Raw genomic sequence first — 14,379 nt, 5'->3', positions numbered from 1 at the left:
AAAATCTTCCAAAGCTGACATCATTTTTCAAAGCGAATCCATCAGAAGCAACATCTTCTCTCAGTAGCACAGAGATTATTCCAAAACGTGTAGGTGTTTCAGAGACTGACCCTTCTTCTATTGGTGAAACAAACACCATTCTAGAACATGTGGACGTGTCAGAGACTGTACCTGATCATCCTACTCCTGGTGGTAAAACAGACATTGTTCTAGAAGGTGTGGATGTGTTAGAGATGGAACCTGCTCATGCTGTAAATAATAGTAGAAAAGATCCTGGTATTTGGGTTCTTTTCAGTACCGATGATGTAGCTTACTGGATAGATCGTGGACCAAATGACTGTCAACACCACACTCGGCCATTTGAGAAATCACATCTGACTTTTACCAAAGGCAAACAAACAAGACATTTTTCAGAGTAGCAGCCGTGTTAGTCTGTATTCGCAAAAAGAAAAGGAGTACTTGTGGCACCTTAGAGACTAACAAATTTATTTGAGCATAAGCTTTCGTGAGCTACAGCTCAATTCATCTGATGCATTCAGTGGAAAATACAGTGGGGAGATTTATATACATAGAGAACATGAAACAATGGGTGTTACCATACACACTGTAAGGAGAGTGATCACTTAAGGTGAGCTATTACCAGCAGGAGAGCAGGGGAGGGCATTGGGGGGGAAACCTTTTGTAGTGATAATCAAGGTGGGCCATTTCCAGCAGTTGACAAGAATGTCTGAGGAACAGTGGGGGGGGGGGGGGAATAAACATGGGGAAATAGTTTACTTTGTTTAATGACCCATCCACTCCCAGTCTTTATTCAAGCCTAAGTTAATTGTATCCAGTTTGAAAATTAATTCCAATTCAGCAGTCTCTCGTTGGAGTCTGGTTTTGAAGTTTTTTTGTTGAAGAATTGCAACTTTTAGGTCTGTAATCAAGTGACCAAAGAGATCGAAGAGTTCTCTGACTGGTTTTTGAATGTTATAATTCTTGACGTCTGATTTGTGTCCATTTATTCTTTTACGCAGAGACTGTCCAGTTTGACCAATGTAAATGGCAGAGGGGCATTGCTGGCACATGATGGCATATATCACATTGGTAGATGTGCAGGTGAACGAGCCTCTGATAGTGTGGCTGATGTGATTAGGCCCTATGATGGTGTCCCCTGAATAGATATGTGGACACAGTTGGCAACGGGCTTTGTTACAAGGATAGGTTCCTGGGTTAGTGGTTCTGTTGTGTGGTGTGTGGTTGCTGGTGAGTATTTGCTTCAGGTTGGGGGGCTGTCTGTAAGCAAGGACTGACCTGTCTCCCAAGATCTGTGAGAGTGATGGGTCGTCCTTCAGGATAGGTTGTAGATCAAAAAATATTTTTCAGCATGAAAGCGAATGGTGAGAAATACACTTGAGAATGGCTACTGTATTCACCATCAACAGGGTCTGTGTACTGTTTTGTTTTCAAACTTTTTGCATATAAACCTTCAACATTCCGGTTTGCTGCAGATGGATTTAGTGACTGGCGGAATACTGTTTTAATTGAACAACATGAAAATAGCACTACTCACAGAGATTCAATGTTGACATATTTAAATCAAAGACAGGGCTTTGGATTGACACAGAGGTAACCCATCATACTTATCCAAGACAATATGTGATGAACTCATTGATCTAATGAGTGACAAAGTTTATTCAGCTATTGTGGATGAAATAATACTGCTGGGTACTTCAGTTTATCTGTCAACTCTACACCTGATCTTTCACATATTGATCAATTGAGTATTGTACTAAGATATGTGTCTCCTACAGATGGAAAACCAGTTGAACAATTTATAACATTCCTCAATTTGAAAAGCCACACTGGTGAAGAAATGGCAACTCAAGTACTACATTATCTGTGCCAAGTTTGCAAAATAGATTTCTCAAAGTGCAGAAGTCAATCTCACGACAACGCTGCCAACATGCCAGGGCATTATCAAGGAATGCAGAAGCTTTTAGAACGGAACAAATATGCCATATTCATATCATGTGCTGCACACTCTCTCAAGCTTGTTGGCTGCAGTGCTGTTGATTGTTGTACGATGACAGTAAGTTTTTTCTCAACAGTCCAGTTACTTTATATATTTTTCTCTGCCTCAACAAACTGATGGGCAGTTCTCAGGGCTGGCCCCAGGCACCAGCTTTCCAAGCAGATTCTTGGGGCGGCATTCAGAATGGGGCAGCAATCCGTGTCCCGTGGCAGCAATTCGGCAGCAGCTCCGGTGCTGTTGCAGTGGCGGCAATTCGGTGGTGACTGCTTGGGGCGGCAAAATTGGTAGAGCCGCCTCTGGCAGTTCTTAAAACATATTTGGGCAATGATCATGTGTTGAAATCTCTTGCTAATACTCACTGGGAGGCACATGCAGTGGCTACAAGCGCAATTCTGGAGTCCTACTCAAAGATTGTGGATGCATTAGAAAGTATAGCTGAAGACCAATCACAAAAGGGAGAAACTATACGAGAGGCAGAAAACATTGCAAACAAGATGCAAGAACTAGCGTTTGTATTCATGTTGACCATGTGGAATGAAATTTTACAACACTTTTACCACACAAGTCAAGCTCTCCAAGAAAAAGAATTGGATTTGAAAACATGTGCAGATCTCTGTCAATCATTAGCAGACCACTTACACACTTTGAGGAATGATTTCGAAAGATTTGAAGACATATCAAAAGATATCTTGCCTGATACTTACTACAAAGAAGCCCAGTCCTGCAAGCAAATCAGGAAAAAACAAGCAAATGATAGCAGTGCAACAGAAACAGCATTGAATCCTAGAGACAAATTTTGCGTATCTACTTACTATGCTAAAATTGATACACTTGAAGCTCATATGAAGAGGAGAGGTGAAGTGTACAAAGTAGTATCAAGTAGATTTTCTTTTCTAAACAATATGGACTTATCTGACAAACAATATTCACAAGGTTCCCAAAAGCTAGTTGACTCATACCCTGTTGATTTGAACATGAATCTCTGTGGAGAAGTATGGCAGTTCCACTGTTATATACGTTCAAAGTTTAATGAAACAGGAACAATGAAATTCAGTCACGTTCATCTTCATGACACAATATTGAAAGATGGAATACAATATGTATTTCCAAATGTAGAGATCGCACTACATATTTTTCTAACATTGATGATTACTAACTGCTCCGCAGAATGCTCTTTTTCTCAGCTGAAAAGAATAAAAAACCCTCAGAAAACAACAATGCATCAGGACAGACTTGATTCACTTTCCCTATTGTGTGTGGAAGCGGACATGCTTCATCGAGTCAGCTTCGATGAACTTATCCAGAATTTTTCAATCAGAAAATCTAGAAAGAAGATATTTTCATTTCAGCATACATGTAAGTTTTGTGTCATTTCGAAAAACAAAATAGTATTGTTTTTATTTTGAATTACATATGGGGGCCACCATAATCTTTTCAGTGCTTAGGGCCTCTAAAGGTCTTAATTCGGCCCTGGTTTGAAGTAGTAATAACAATCCAAATACATGGTTTCCGCCTTCAGCATTCACACTATATCCATCCGATGAAGTGAGCTGTAGCTCACGAAAGTTCATGCTCAAATAAATTGGTTAGTCTCTAAGGTGCCACAAGTACTCCTTTTCTTTTTGCGAATACAGACTAACACGGCTGTTACTCTGAACACTATAAAAATTGTCCCAGCACCACTGCCCTTGAGATGGATTATCTATGCTGATGGGGAAACCGCTCCTATTGGCAACAGGTAGTATCTACACTGAAGCACAACAGCAGTGCAACTGTGCCACTGTAGCATTTTAAGTGTAGCCAAGCCCTCAGACCCTGATGACCTAAATTCAGAGGTGTCGTGAAAGGAGGTGATGCAATTAAGTTACATGTTGGTAAGTGGGGGTGAGTCTGAGTAAGTCAGTCTAAGGAAGTAGGGGACTGCTAGGATATTTTTCACAATCTGACTCAATGACTTGCAGAAAGCTAGCCTGCCAATTGAGTTAAGCAGTAATGAGTCCCTCAAAGCAGAATAGCTTAAAGCAGCTTTCTGTTAGTATGTATAAATACCAAATTCCAAATAGCATAAAAAATGGTTGCCATAGCACTTGACCCCCACAACTAAACAAGGTGCTATTCAGTCTCTCTGAGTGTTTTGCTATTTGAATGCTGGGATATATCTGAGAGGAGGCTGTTGAGTAAATAGATATTTATAAGATACATTGTTATTATACTGCAGCTGTGGAAGGCCCAGGCATCAGCTCAGTGAGGAGGAATACACTGGAGCTTAATTCCTCCTCAGACAATGAAATCTCAGGGACTGTCCCCCACCGCCTGAGCAGCTGCCAAGAAAATAGACCACATTCTTTACCCACTCCACTTTTTATTTGGAGTGAAAAATGAACTGTCGATTGGATCCTCACTCCCCCAGCCATCTGTATGACAAGGCTGCTCCCAAGCTTTCCAGCTTACCAGTAGCAGCAGGAGAGTCTGGAGCCGTCCTGGGCAACCACAGCAGCAGGACACACAGAGATCACCTGACCTCTTGGACTTCCCCCTCCCCACCCTGTTTCTGTCAATTAGCATTACGCTGGTGGGCCACCCCCTCATGCTCACTTTGCCTCCCCACCATGCTATCCTTTTCCCCCCTTTGGAGTTTGCTGCTTCCCCCATGTCACCTGGTCCCTCTGTGGCCTCCCCCCTTGCAGTTCACTCCCCGCATCTTGCATGGTCCCCCTCACCTCGCAGTTCACTGCCTTCCAGTTTGTTACCTACCTCCCCGGCCTACCACCCCACCTGTGTTTCCCCTTTATTGTTTGTTACCTACCTCTCCCATCCTGCCCAGCCCCCCTCCTCTTGCTACTTTGTTGCCTGCCCTGTCCAAGCCCCTCCCCCTTACTATATGTTCTCTGCCTTCGCTGTCTTCACCTGCCCTATGCAGCCGTGCATTCCCAGCGCTTGTGATTCTCCATCTCCATTTTGTTTTCATCCCCCCGTCCCCCATCCACTGCATCCTTCACACTTACATCTGCCCATTGCTCCCAGTGCAGCAGGTGGAGCTAGTTTCCCCAAAACTGCCTGCTGTGACCCCCCAACTTCTTTGCTGGTTTGTTTTAATTCCCCTCACCAACATTTTCTGTTTGTACCATCCTGCCGCCACTCGTAGCCTAGTGAGGAGGAATAGTTAGCATCCATTTTCCCTATTCCCCCCTTCCCTTTATAATTTCTTCCCCTCAACCCCCACTCCTGTGGCTGTTCCCATCACCTATCCTCTATGGTGGATCCCAGTTCTGCCACATGTAAGGCTTCTGCTCTGGCAGCTTCATCCATGGGGGAAAGAGAGGGAGGAGACTCAGAGAGGAGGTTCCCTGGTCATCACTGTTGCCCCATCTTTGTTTTCTCTCCCATTCACTCCTGTGGCTATCACCACCAACACTGCTGTGATACCATCAGCACCCCCACTGGGACAATGGCAGGCACAGGCAGGGACTCTGCTAAAAGTCCTACCATGACCAAGGGAGCCCCCCTCAATTAGCAAAAAGGACCAGGGTAGGAAAAAGGGCAAGAGCCCTCCCAGAAGGCTCCTTCCATGGTGGCAGCTGCTTCTGCCATGACCCCACCATCAGCCAGGGTTCCTCCTCTCCTAAGAAGAAGAATGCCAAGCAGGGAACTGGAAGGTAAAGTTTCCAACTGACTCCCCTGGAATCATGATGACTTCCACTTAACTACACTGAGTTTATGATATAAACTTGTCACAGGCTGACTGGCCCTTTAAGGAGATCTGGGCACAGCCCCACCTGTAACATGCTTAACTCACTTCCCCAGGTGGGGAAAATGAGTAAAGACACATGATAGGCAGGTCATGTAACCAAATCAGGCCTTCTGGGGTGGAGATAAATGAAAAGCATAGGGAGAGTCAAAGTGATACTTCAGGGAAGATGGCATGGGGTTTGGAGCTTGGGAGAGACTTCAAGATGCCCAGGAGGGGCTGAGGAGAAAAATCAATCCCTTAGGAGGGAGTAGGCCCAGTTTAAGTCCGGAGGTGAGTGTGGAAGACTCTTGGCATTTGTTTTGGACTTGGATAGCCTGCAGGGGTGGATTTCTTTCTTTAATGACTTACCCAGAGGACCAAGTCACTGCAGAAACCAAACCATGCTGGAAGGTCAGGAGATCTAACCTGAGTGAGGGGAAGGTGAGGTAGGAGCTAGCCTGAAGCCAGACTGGGTACTAGGTGGTGATGTGATGAGACCGCCCGCATGAGACTGGAGGAAAGTTAAAAGGGGAGAGGGTTGTAGTGCAATGGCTACTTAAAATCAAATTCAATAAGACCTTAGAAAACCATCACTTCACTACCCCTATTCTTTCAAGGAAAAGAACGCCAGACTCTATATGAAGATAAAAACCAAGTTCCAATTCATTGCTAGCAACTAAGTAGCAAAAAGCAAAAATATAGTTTCTTTATTGTTCTCTGGTTAGAAAACTCATATACTACATCCTGAGACAACTACCCAAGCAGTAACACATTTCATAAATGTTTAAAAAGACAGTATAAGTAATTAGATATAAATATATTGAAATAGTTACAGAATACAAGACATATCAACAACTATCAGTCTTAATTTTAGCTAAAAAATTGCCTATTATGGGTACAGAGTATCTTAATACTAACGTAGACCTGCATTGAGACTACTCTCACAGGCAGGAATCAAACTGCAGCAGTTTCAAAGTTAATATTGTAGCTCTTAGCTGAATAAGAGCTGCTGCTAGGAACATGTTTATGGGCATGAGTATGTCAAAGTCTACTTTTGCCTTTCTTCCTTCCAGACAGGATATCGTAGTAGACAGTAACTGGTGGTCAGCTGAGCTGTTAGGCTCTCTTTCCCATTTTTGTCTCCAGAACAGTGGTTGCCTGTGCTTCAGGCTTTTTCTGGTTGGGTCTGTCATCTCTCCCTGCATCATTCTTGGATTTGGTTAGCCTGCTGACTCATAAATCAGTGAACCCATGACCCACTTCACCCTTTTCCTTGTTTTGGAGTTGTTATTTATAATCCTCAAAATTGCCGGATAGCTCCCCTGATGCTTTTAGGCTACAAAGTGCAATAAAAAAGGTTTTCATATCAAGATAACTAACTTGAATTAGTTATCTTGATGTAAAATTCTAGCTGAGACAGGCACATGTGAGTACTACTTTGATGTGGCTAGTTAAAGTCAACACAATGTCTCCCCATTCCCCCGGTTGGGGCTGGCCTCATCTAACTGTGTCAAAGTAAAAACTACAGAGCCTTGTCTCAGTTAGAATTTTACATCAAATAGCTCACTTTCTGTAAATACACATTTTTCTTGCAGTGAAAACATAGCCATAAACTATTCACTGGCTTTCCCACTAAATTACTGCAAAAGAAGTGGTGCCCCTTTTTCAACCTCTTGGCTAGTGGAAGTTTGGGGCCATGGGAATGTTCCAGTTGGGCATAGAGATTGCGTTAGTCAGGTATGTGTTTGATGCAGATTTGTTTCTTCACAAAGAATGTGCAAAGTCCTGGGCTTTTGAATACCTAAGGAATTAAAGAGCATGAAAAAGCTTTGCTCACTGTGCCACGAGCCCTTTTTTTTTTTTTCTTCAGCCTGTGCCCCTGACCCAAAAATCTCTCTGCAGGTTTGTTCCAGGTTCAGACAACATGTTTTCAGCCACTCTTCCTGTCTGTCTGTGTCATTGTCTGGTCCTCTGTATTCTGGCTATTCTCTTTCTCTCCCCCCCCCTTCGCCCCCCATCCCAAAACAATACTTTGGAAAAGTCCTTCTTCCCCCACAGTCCAAAACTCCTGTGTGGGTTCACATAAACCTTTTGTCTTAGGGAGAAGCCTATGATTAACTTACCCCTTTCAGTTTTGTGAGAGACAAGGAAGGTGAAATAATATCTTTTATTGGTCCAGCTCCTGTTGGCGGAAGGGACAAGCTTCATGGAGCTCTTCCTCAGGGTCTGAAGAAGGTAACTAGAGTGTCCAAGCTAAATACAAGGTGGGACAAATTGCTAAGCATAAGGGACTCACCGTAAATTCTCTAGAGGGTTAAAATTAACCATGGGGCTGTTACCCAAAACTATATCTCCTATAACGAGTATTTTCATAGACTCCTGGTGGATCAGTAGTATGTGCATTTCTTTTTGTTTTCTAGCTTTTTACACTACTCCTACAACAGTGCATTTACATTGGTTAATTCCTTCTTTAAGGCACAGAAAAAAAACTCACCAGTCAGGAGAAGGAGGCATTAAGTCAAGTTAGCACCTTCCCAGTTCCGGGCTGTTCCTTGGGATTGAGTGCCCACTGGCATAATTTACACTGCCCCACTGGGCTAAGTGATGAAATCCTGTTCCTTCCTGGCTGTGGGTAACAGCACTGCTCAGAATAGCCACAAAACCGTGTCTTCACACCTGAGATGTCTTCCTGTCCCCAGCCATGGCCCTGGGCCAGTGCTTGCAAGGACATCAACAGCAGATGACTCCTCGGTCCCTTCACCCTGAGAATTGTCCCCTGATTGGATCCAGGACTTTTAGAGCCCCTTTATACTGCTCTGGTCCTTACCTCCAGCATAAAGGAGCTGGGGTGAGGATCTCACCCTCAGCAAATCACTTGGGTTTAGTATATGAACCGCTGCTTTCACTCATATTTTTAATTATATTGAACCTCTGCCTTCACTCATATTTTTAATTATATTAAAATGGTGAGGTTCATTTATGGATGTAAAATGCAACTTTTTTTAGTTATTTTAGGCTGTGAGTACAGAAATACATGTTGGTATTCATTTCACTTTTAATTTGTTGCTTCCTATCACTTAGATGAGCAACACAATTTTTAAAATTACACTTTGAAACACTTTGGATCTCTTTTTTTCTGGATTTTTAGAATAGATTTAATATGTACAGCCATCTTATAAGTCCCTGAATATGAGTTTATCACAGAAACACCAACAGATGCTTACACTGTAATTGTTAACTGGAAACTTTAATGGTAATAGAATTATTAAGCTGAAGCCCTTGTCAGTGAATATCAGGTGCCAAACTCTGCTCTGTTACTCTGGCATACATTCAGAATAATTATTGGCTTCAGGCAAGTTACTCCAGATCTACACCAGTGTAAATGAGCACAGAATTTCTTTAGATATGCATGCTCCAAATGGCAACAATGGTAAAACTTTCACTGACTTCACTGGTGCAAGAGCAGGCCCTAAATGAAGAAAGTAGTTTGGTATGGTTTTAACACTAGCAAAAATATTGTGCTACTTTAAATAGAGTAGAAATTACAGGTGATAATAAGAAATCCTGGAGTTCTGTGACAGTGAAATTGCTATCATCATAATGTTCTACTAATGTATCATTAGTAACCAATTATATTTAAACTGTTTTTACTTCATTTGTTTTTATGCAGTTTAATTTCTTCAATGGATCAAAAGATTATTTCACTTTAAAATGTGCATGGAGAAAAGTGTGTGTGAGTGAGAGAGAGAGAGATGAGAACAAAAGATCTCTTTTTACATAACAGTACTGATCCTCAGTTGCTTAATGGGAAGGATAGTACACCCTCCCCTAGCATGGAGTGTGACTAATGGGAAAAGAATCCTCAGGAATTAAATTTGATTATTAGCCTCTATCTCCAAGCAAATAATCATAAAGGGAAACATCCTCTTCAGAAGCCATTAATAAAATTTCTTAATTGTCCATTGTAAATGGATGTTATCTGCTCAAGATAGAGATTTAACTAGGCAATACTCCTTAATACTAAGAGTAGATACACCGTTGAAAAGCCCCAAACTGAGAATTATGGATAAGTGATAGCAACTCTGTAGTAAGGTTGCAATAGCATTTAAAGCCAGTTTTCAAATCTCTCTATAATTCAAATATACTACCCAATTTCAACACATTGTGCTGTGTAAGAATTGGGTAGTATTCCTTCAAATAACTCGTGAGCGCCCACTCTGTGATCCAGAAGCCACCAGACACCTACCAGAGCAGTAGTGTGTATACGTAGCTAGGCCTTGCATATTATACATGTTTAATAAACAGATTTATTTGGACCCCCTTGTGCCTGCGTGATTCCTTCGTATTTGGGATGTAAAGAGCAAAAGACTGTATTCATCATCATAGATTTAAAGGCTAGGAGGGAATCATTATGCTCCTCTTGTCTCGCCTCCTGATTAACACAGGCCATGGATTTCATCCAGTAATTTCTGCATCTAGTCCAACAACCTGTGGTTCGATTTAATTTTATTTTTTTACAGATGTATCCAGTCTTGATTTAAAGACTCTGAATTATCACATCTATTGATACTTTGTTCTAATGGTTAATTTCCCTTCCTTAGCAGCTTATTTCCAAGTTGAACATTGCTGAGTTCAACTTCTAGTCACTAACTCTTGACCTTCAATCTATTAGATTGAAGAGCCTTCAGGTATCAGTGTGGTCGATTAGCCAGAGAAATATCTTAACTTTGCATTTTTCTTTTTCTAATCTGAGGTTTCTTTTTTAATGTAGCTGCAATGCTCTTGTAAAGGGGTTTGTCGGTCGGGTTGCTTATATTGTAATTCTTGTGTAAAAGCTGTGACTGTGTTTCCTGGTTTTTTGAATGTTTAAATTTGAGGAATTAATCTCTCCCATTCAGGAAGTGCAGGGGGAGGAGGTGGTAACACTCTGCTGTATGGCAGCAATTTTAACTCCATGTTTACAGCGGGTTTTGTGAGTGATTCTCGCCCTAAGTCTGCTGTGCTGCCATTGTTTAACTAGTAAGGATTTTTTCCTTTTTTTTAAAAAAAATCATATTTTTAATGAGACATAGAATTCAGGGCCACATGATGAAGAGCTGGGTGAAACCTCTCTGTTTTGATAGTTTGAAAAGTTAGTTCATGCAGCCATGTTAAACTTTTACACCTCATACTCAAACTTCCCATTTTCTTGTTTTATAAATCTGGATGTTATTAGGTGTAACCCATCCCCAAATGGGTATTACTGATAGTATTCCGCCATCTCCCCCTCTAGCCCTTCTCCTTTTGTCATTCTGTCCACCATTTTTTCTCTGCTCCCCTCTGTCATGGCTCAGGGCTAGCTGCACCTCTGTCCTCTTTTTTGCTCTCTATAGTGCACTGTCCCCCCTCTCACTCTACCTTAACGACTTTACCTATGTCAAGGTGAATTTCCACAATTCTCACACTCTTACACCAGGCCTTTGGCTACTGTACCCTGTGTATCAACCATGCTTATCCTGCAGGTCCAACTGAGTTTGGATACCTGCATTTCTTTCCTTCAGGAATCTATGAGCAGTGGTATACAATGCTATTGGCATATCTATTAGGCTTACCATCCTCTTATGCTAAACTCGAGGGGTTAACTTCATCAGATACTTCAGAATGTTTGTCTTGTTCCCCTGAACAATTCACCCACTCTCTTAAGAAACAGATCCTCCTTAAACTTCCGGAAGTATTTTATTCTTCTGTGTTCCAGAGCTTTGGCCCTTCTTGACAAAACTGGTTATGCACGTTGGCTGGAGAGAAGGTAAAATGAAGGTAAAATGTTCACAGTTAAGAGGTTGGGGCATTGTCCCTTAACATTCAAGTGTTTGCTAAAGGGTAGGTTAACTTGAGCTATTTTTTGCCCTTGTTGCTTGTTTTTTCTAGCTGCACCCTATTGAACTAAACTTATATATTCATTCAGTAAACATATAGCATTCGTATATTATTTCAGAGCAGCTCCACTTCCATCGTGCCCTCTACCTAGATTTGTGACTTGTCAAAAGTCATAACCAAACACCTCAAATATGCCAGAGGTAACGACACTGATTTCTGGATTATTTTCTATGTGTTAAGGTTTATTAAAATTGTAAAATAAATACAAGTGATTGAAGGGAAATATGCAAAAACACAGAAAGGAAGGGAAAAGGCCAATGAATTCATATACATATTCTATATTCTTCAGTGGTCTTTGGATCAGGCTTTAAACTTGTTTAACAAGCAACTGATTGTGACAGTTTCTCTTCGAAACCAGTAGGCTGTGCTTGTGAAGAAATTGTCTAGCTGAAGCACAGCTGGTACTAAAGTGCCCCTGTTATGTTCTAATAAATATAAATTAGAGAAACGCTAACAAAAGCACTTCTGTACTTGCAGGGTTTACGGGCTAACTAAATTAATTATGTAACGCCCACAGACCCTAATTGTCAGTGGATGGGATCGAACTGGTGACTATGTAGAGCTTAGTGCATGAGCCTCCACTGCATGAGCTAAAAGCCAACTGCCTGTTAGCTAAGGCTGTAGAGCAAACTCATTTTATCTCTCTCAGTGGTCTCAGTGCCACTAGATAGGACAGAACACCGCACCCACAAGGTGTGTCGGTTACAATTAGTCTAATTGTACTTTCAACTGTAACTGCCTTGCCCTATAATTAATTAGTAAAACTCTTTCTAACATGTTCCCATTCAAGTATTTCTAAGGACCTGTCTTCGCACTTCATCATTTAGAAAAGTTTTGTATATAGTTTTGTAGATGATTTTGGTTAAAATGGAGCTGGAGGAAACTGGAATCCTTCCAGGAATTAAACAATTTATTTTGCTGAAGACTAAACAATTTCTTTTAAGGATTAGTAAATTATCTGGAGTACAAATAATCCAGTTCTTAATCCAGTTCTTTACCGACACCCTTGTACCATGCAGAGATGGGGTCCCTTGTCTTAAAAATCACAGAGTAAAAGAATAAACTGTAATTTATAACTGAGGAAAGGAGGCATATACACACTGTCCTGCACTGTAAAAATCTAGAACAACAGGCAATTATACTTCCTGTTCCACTTTCTTCCTCCTACTCTCTCTCCTCTCCCTCCCCCTCCCCCGCCCCCCGGCTCATCTCTACTGCCACCCTCTGAACAGACACTACTTGCTGATGAGATTGTGAAATCAGAAGTAGAATAACAAGGAGTCCAGTAGCACCTTAAAGACTAACAGATTTATTTGATCATAAGCTTTCGTGGGTAAAAACCTCACTTCTTCAGATGCATCTGAAGAAGTGAGGTTTTTACCCATGAAAGCTCTGAAGAAGTGAGATTTTTACCCACAAAAGCTTATGATCAAATAAATCTGTTAGTCTTTAAGGTGCCACCGGAGTCCTTGTTGTTTTTGTGGGTACAGACTAACACGGCTACTCCCTGATACTTGACAGAAGTAGAGCAGCTAGTCATCAACTTCCTCCTTATCCTCCTTTTCTTTGATCTAGTGATTAGCCCCAGGAACTACCTGCCCAGATTCCTGGGTTCCCTTTTCAGTGGGGCCACTGCTCACTAGGTGACCTTGGGCAAGTCAATTGTGCCTCATTGTGCCTTGGTTTCCCCATCTATAAAATGTGTATAACTCATGGGGTGTTCTGAGGCTTTATTAATGTTGGTAAATTATTTTGGCATGATCAGATGACAGGCACTAGATAAGTGTACTTTTTTTTATTATTTTCCTTCTCTTCACTTTCCTGCCATCATGTAGTACAGTGACAGAAATCCTGGCTCCATTACAGTCAGTGGTAAAACTCCCATTGACTTATATGAAGCCAGGATTTCACCCAGTGAATTTAGTTATCTGCATTTTAATAGTATTACAGCTTAAGAGTTTTGCTCCAAATTGATCTCATGGCATATAAAGAAAAATGGGATTTGAATAACAGTCCATTCATCTAAATGAAATCAAAACTGCAGATGTAGTTAGTGAGCATATCTGCATATGGAACTAGAAAGCTAAACATTATTGTAGTGGATTTAAAGTGAGATAACTGTGAGCAGCAGTCCTTTGTGTTCCTTTGATGGGTATTCAAAAGTGTCTGAAACCTCTTTCCACTTCTCATAACAATTTGAATGTCTTTCACTTAGCATTTCTGTGCATTTCTTCCATTTATAAGGATGACTCTTTTGTTAGGTCTTTTCAATTTCCACACGATCCCTAGACATGTTTTGATCACTTTAGGGTTCTTGACAGGATTCTCTCCCAACTCTTCTCACTTACAAGAAAGGGAGAGGGCAGCAAATAAAGCTCAGGAAAAGTGGGCACAAAAGAAGGTGGAGTTGCTTTACACAATAACAGTTACAAGTAGCAAGGGCAGCAATAGGATCAGTGAAACAAATAGGGGCAAGTTAAAATTTTAAGCAGGTTTTAAAAAGGAAATAACTTCAGGGGGAAATGCAGGGTATCTTTGCTAATTCAAAGGACAGAACAAACCTACACAAGCCTTCTGGCCTTGAAGCCTAAATATCCCATTTTTCTAACTAGGATACATGAAAGGATGAATATGATTAAGTGATAAAGCATAAAGCAATGATCTTTGTCTGGCCCCAGTACTCCTTCACACAGTAATTGGAACCCACGTATGCCTT

The 14,379-nt window shown here is 41.4% G+C and overlaps 1 long non-coding RNA gene across 2 annotated transcripts in view; it reads right to left on the bottom strand.

Annotated features, from left to right (window-relative positions):
* Positions 1–14,379, bottom strand: part of LOC142072170 (uncharacterized) — a 65,535-nt gene that overhangs the window by 40,019 nt on the left and 11,137 nt on the right. The window lies entirely within an intron of this gene.

The sequence above is a fragment of the Caretta caretta genome, chromosome 5, assembly GCF_965140235.1.
Source record: "Caretta caretta isolate rCarCar2 chromosome 5, rCarCar1.hap1, whole genome shotgun sequence".
NCBI lineage: Eukaryota > Metazoa > Chordata > Testudines > Cheloniidae > Caretta > Caretta caretta.
This window is presented reverse-complemented; position numbering and strand designations above follow the sequence as displayed.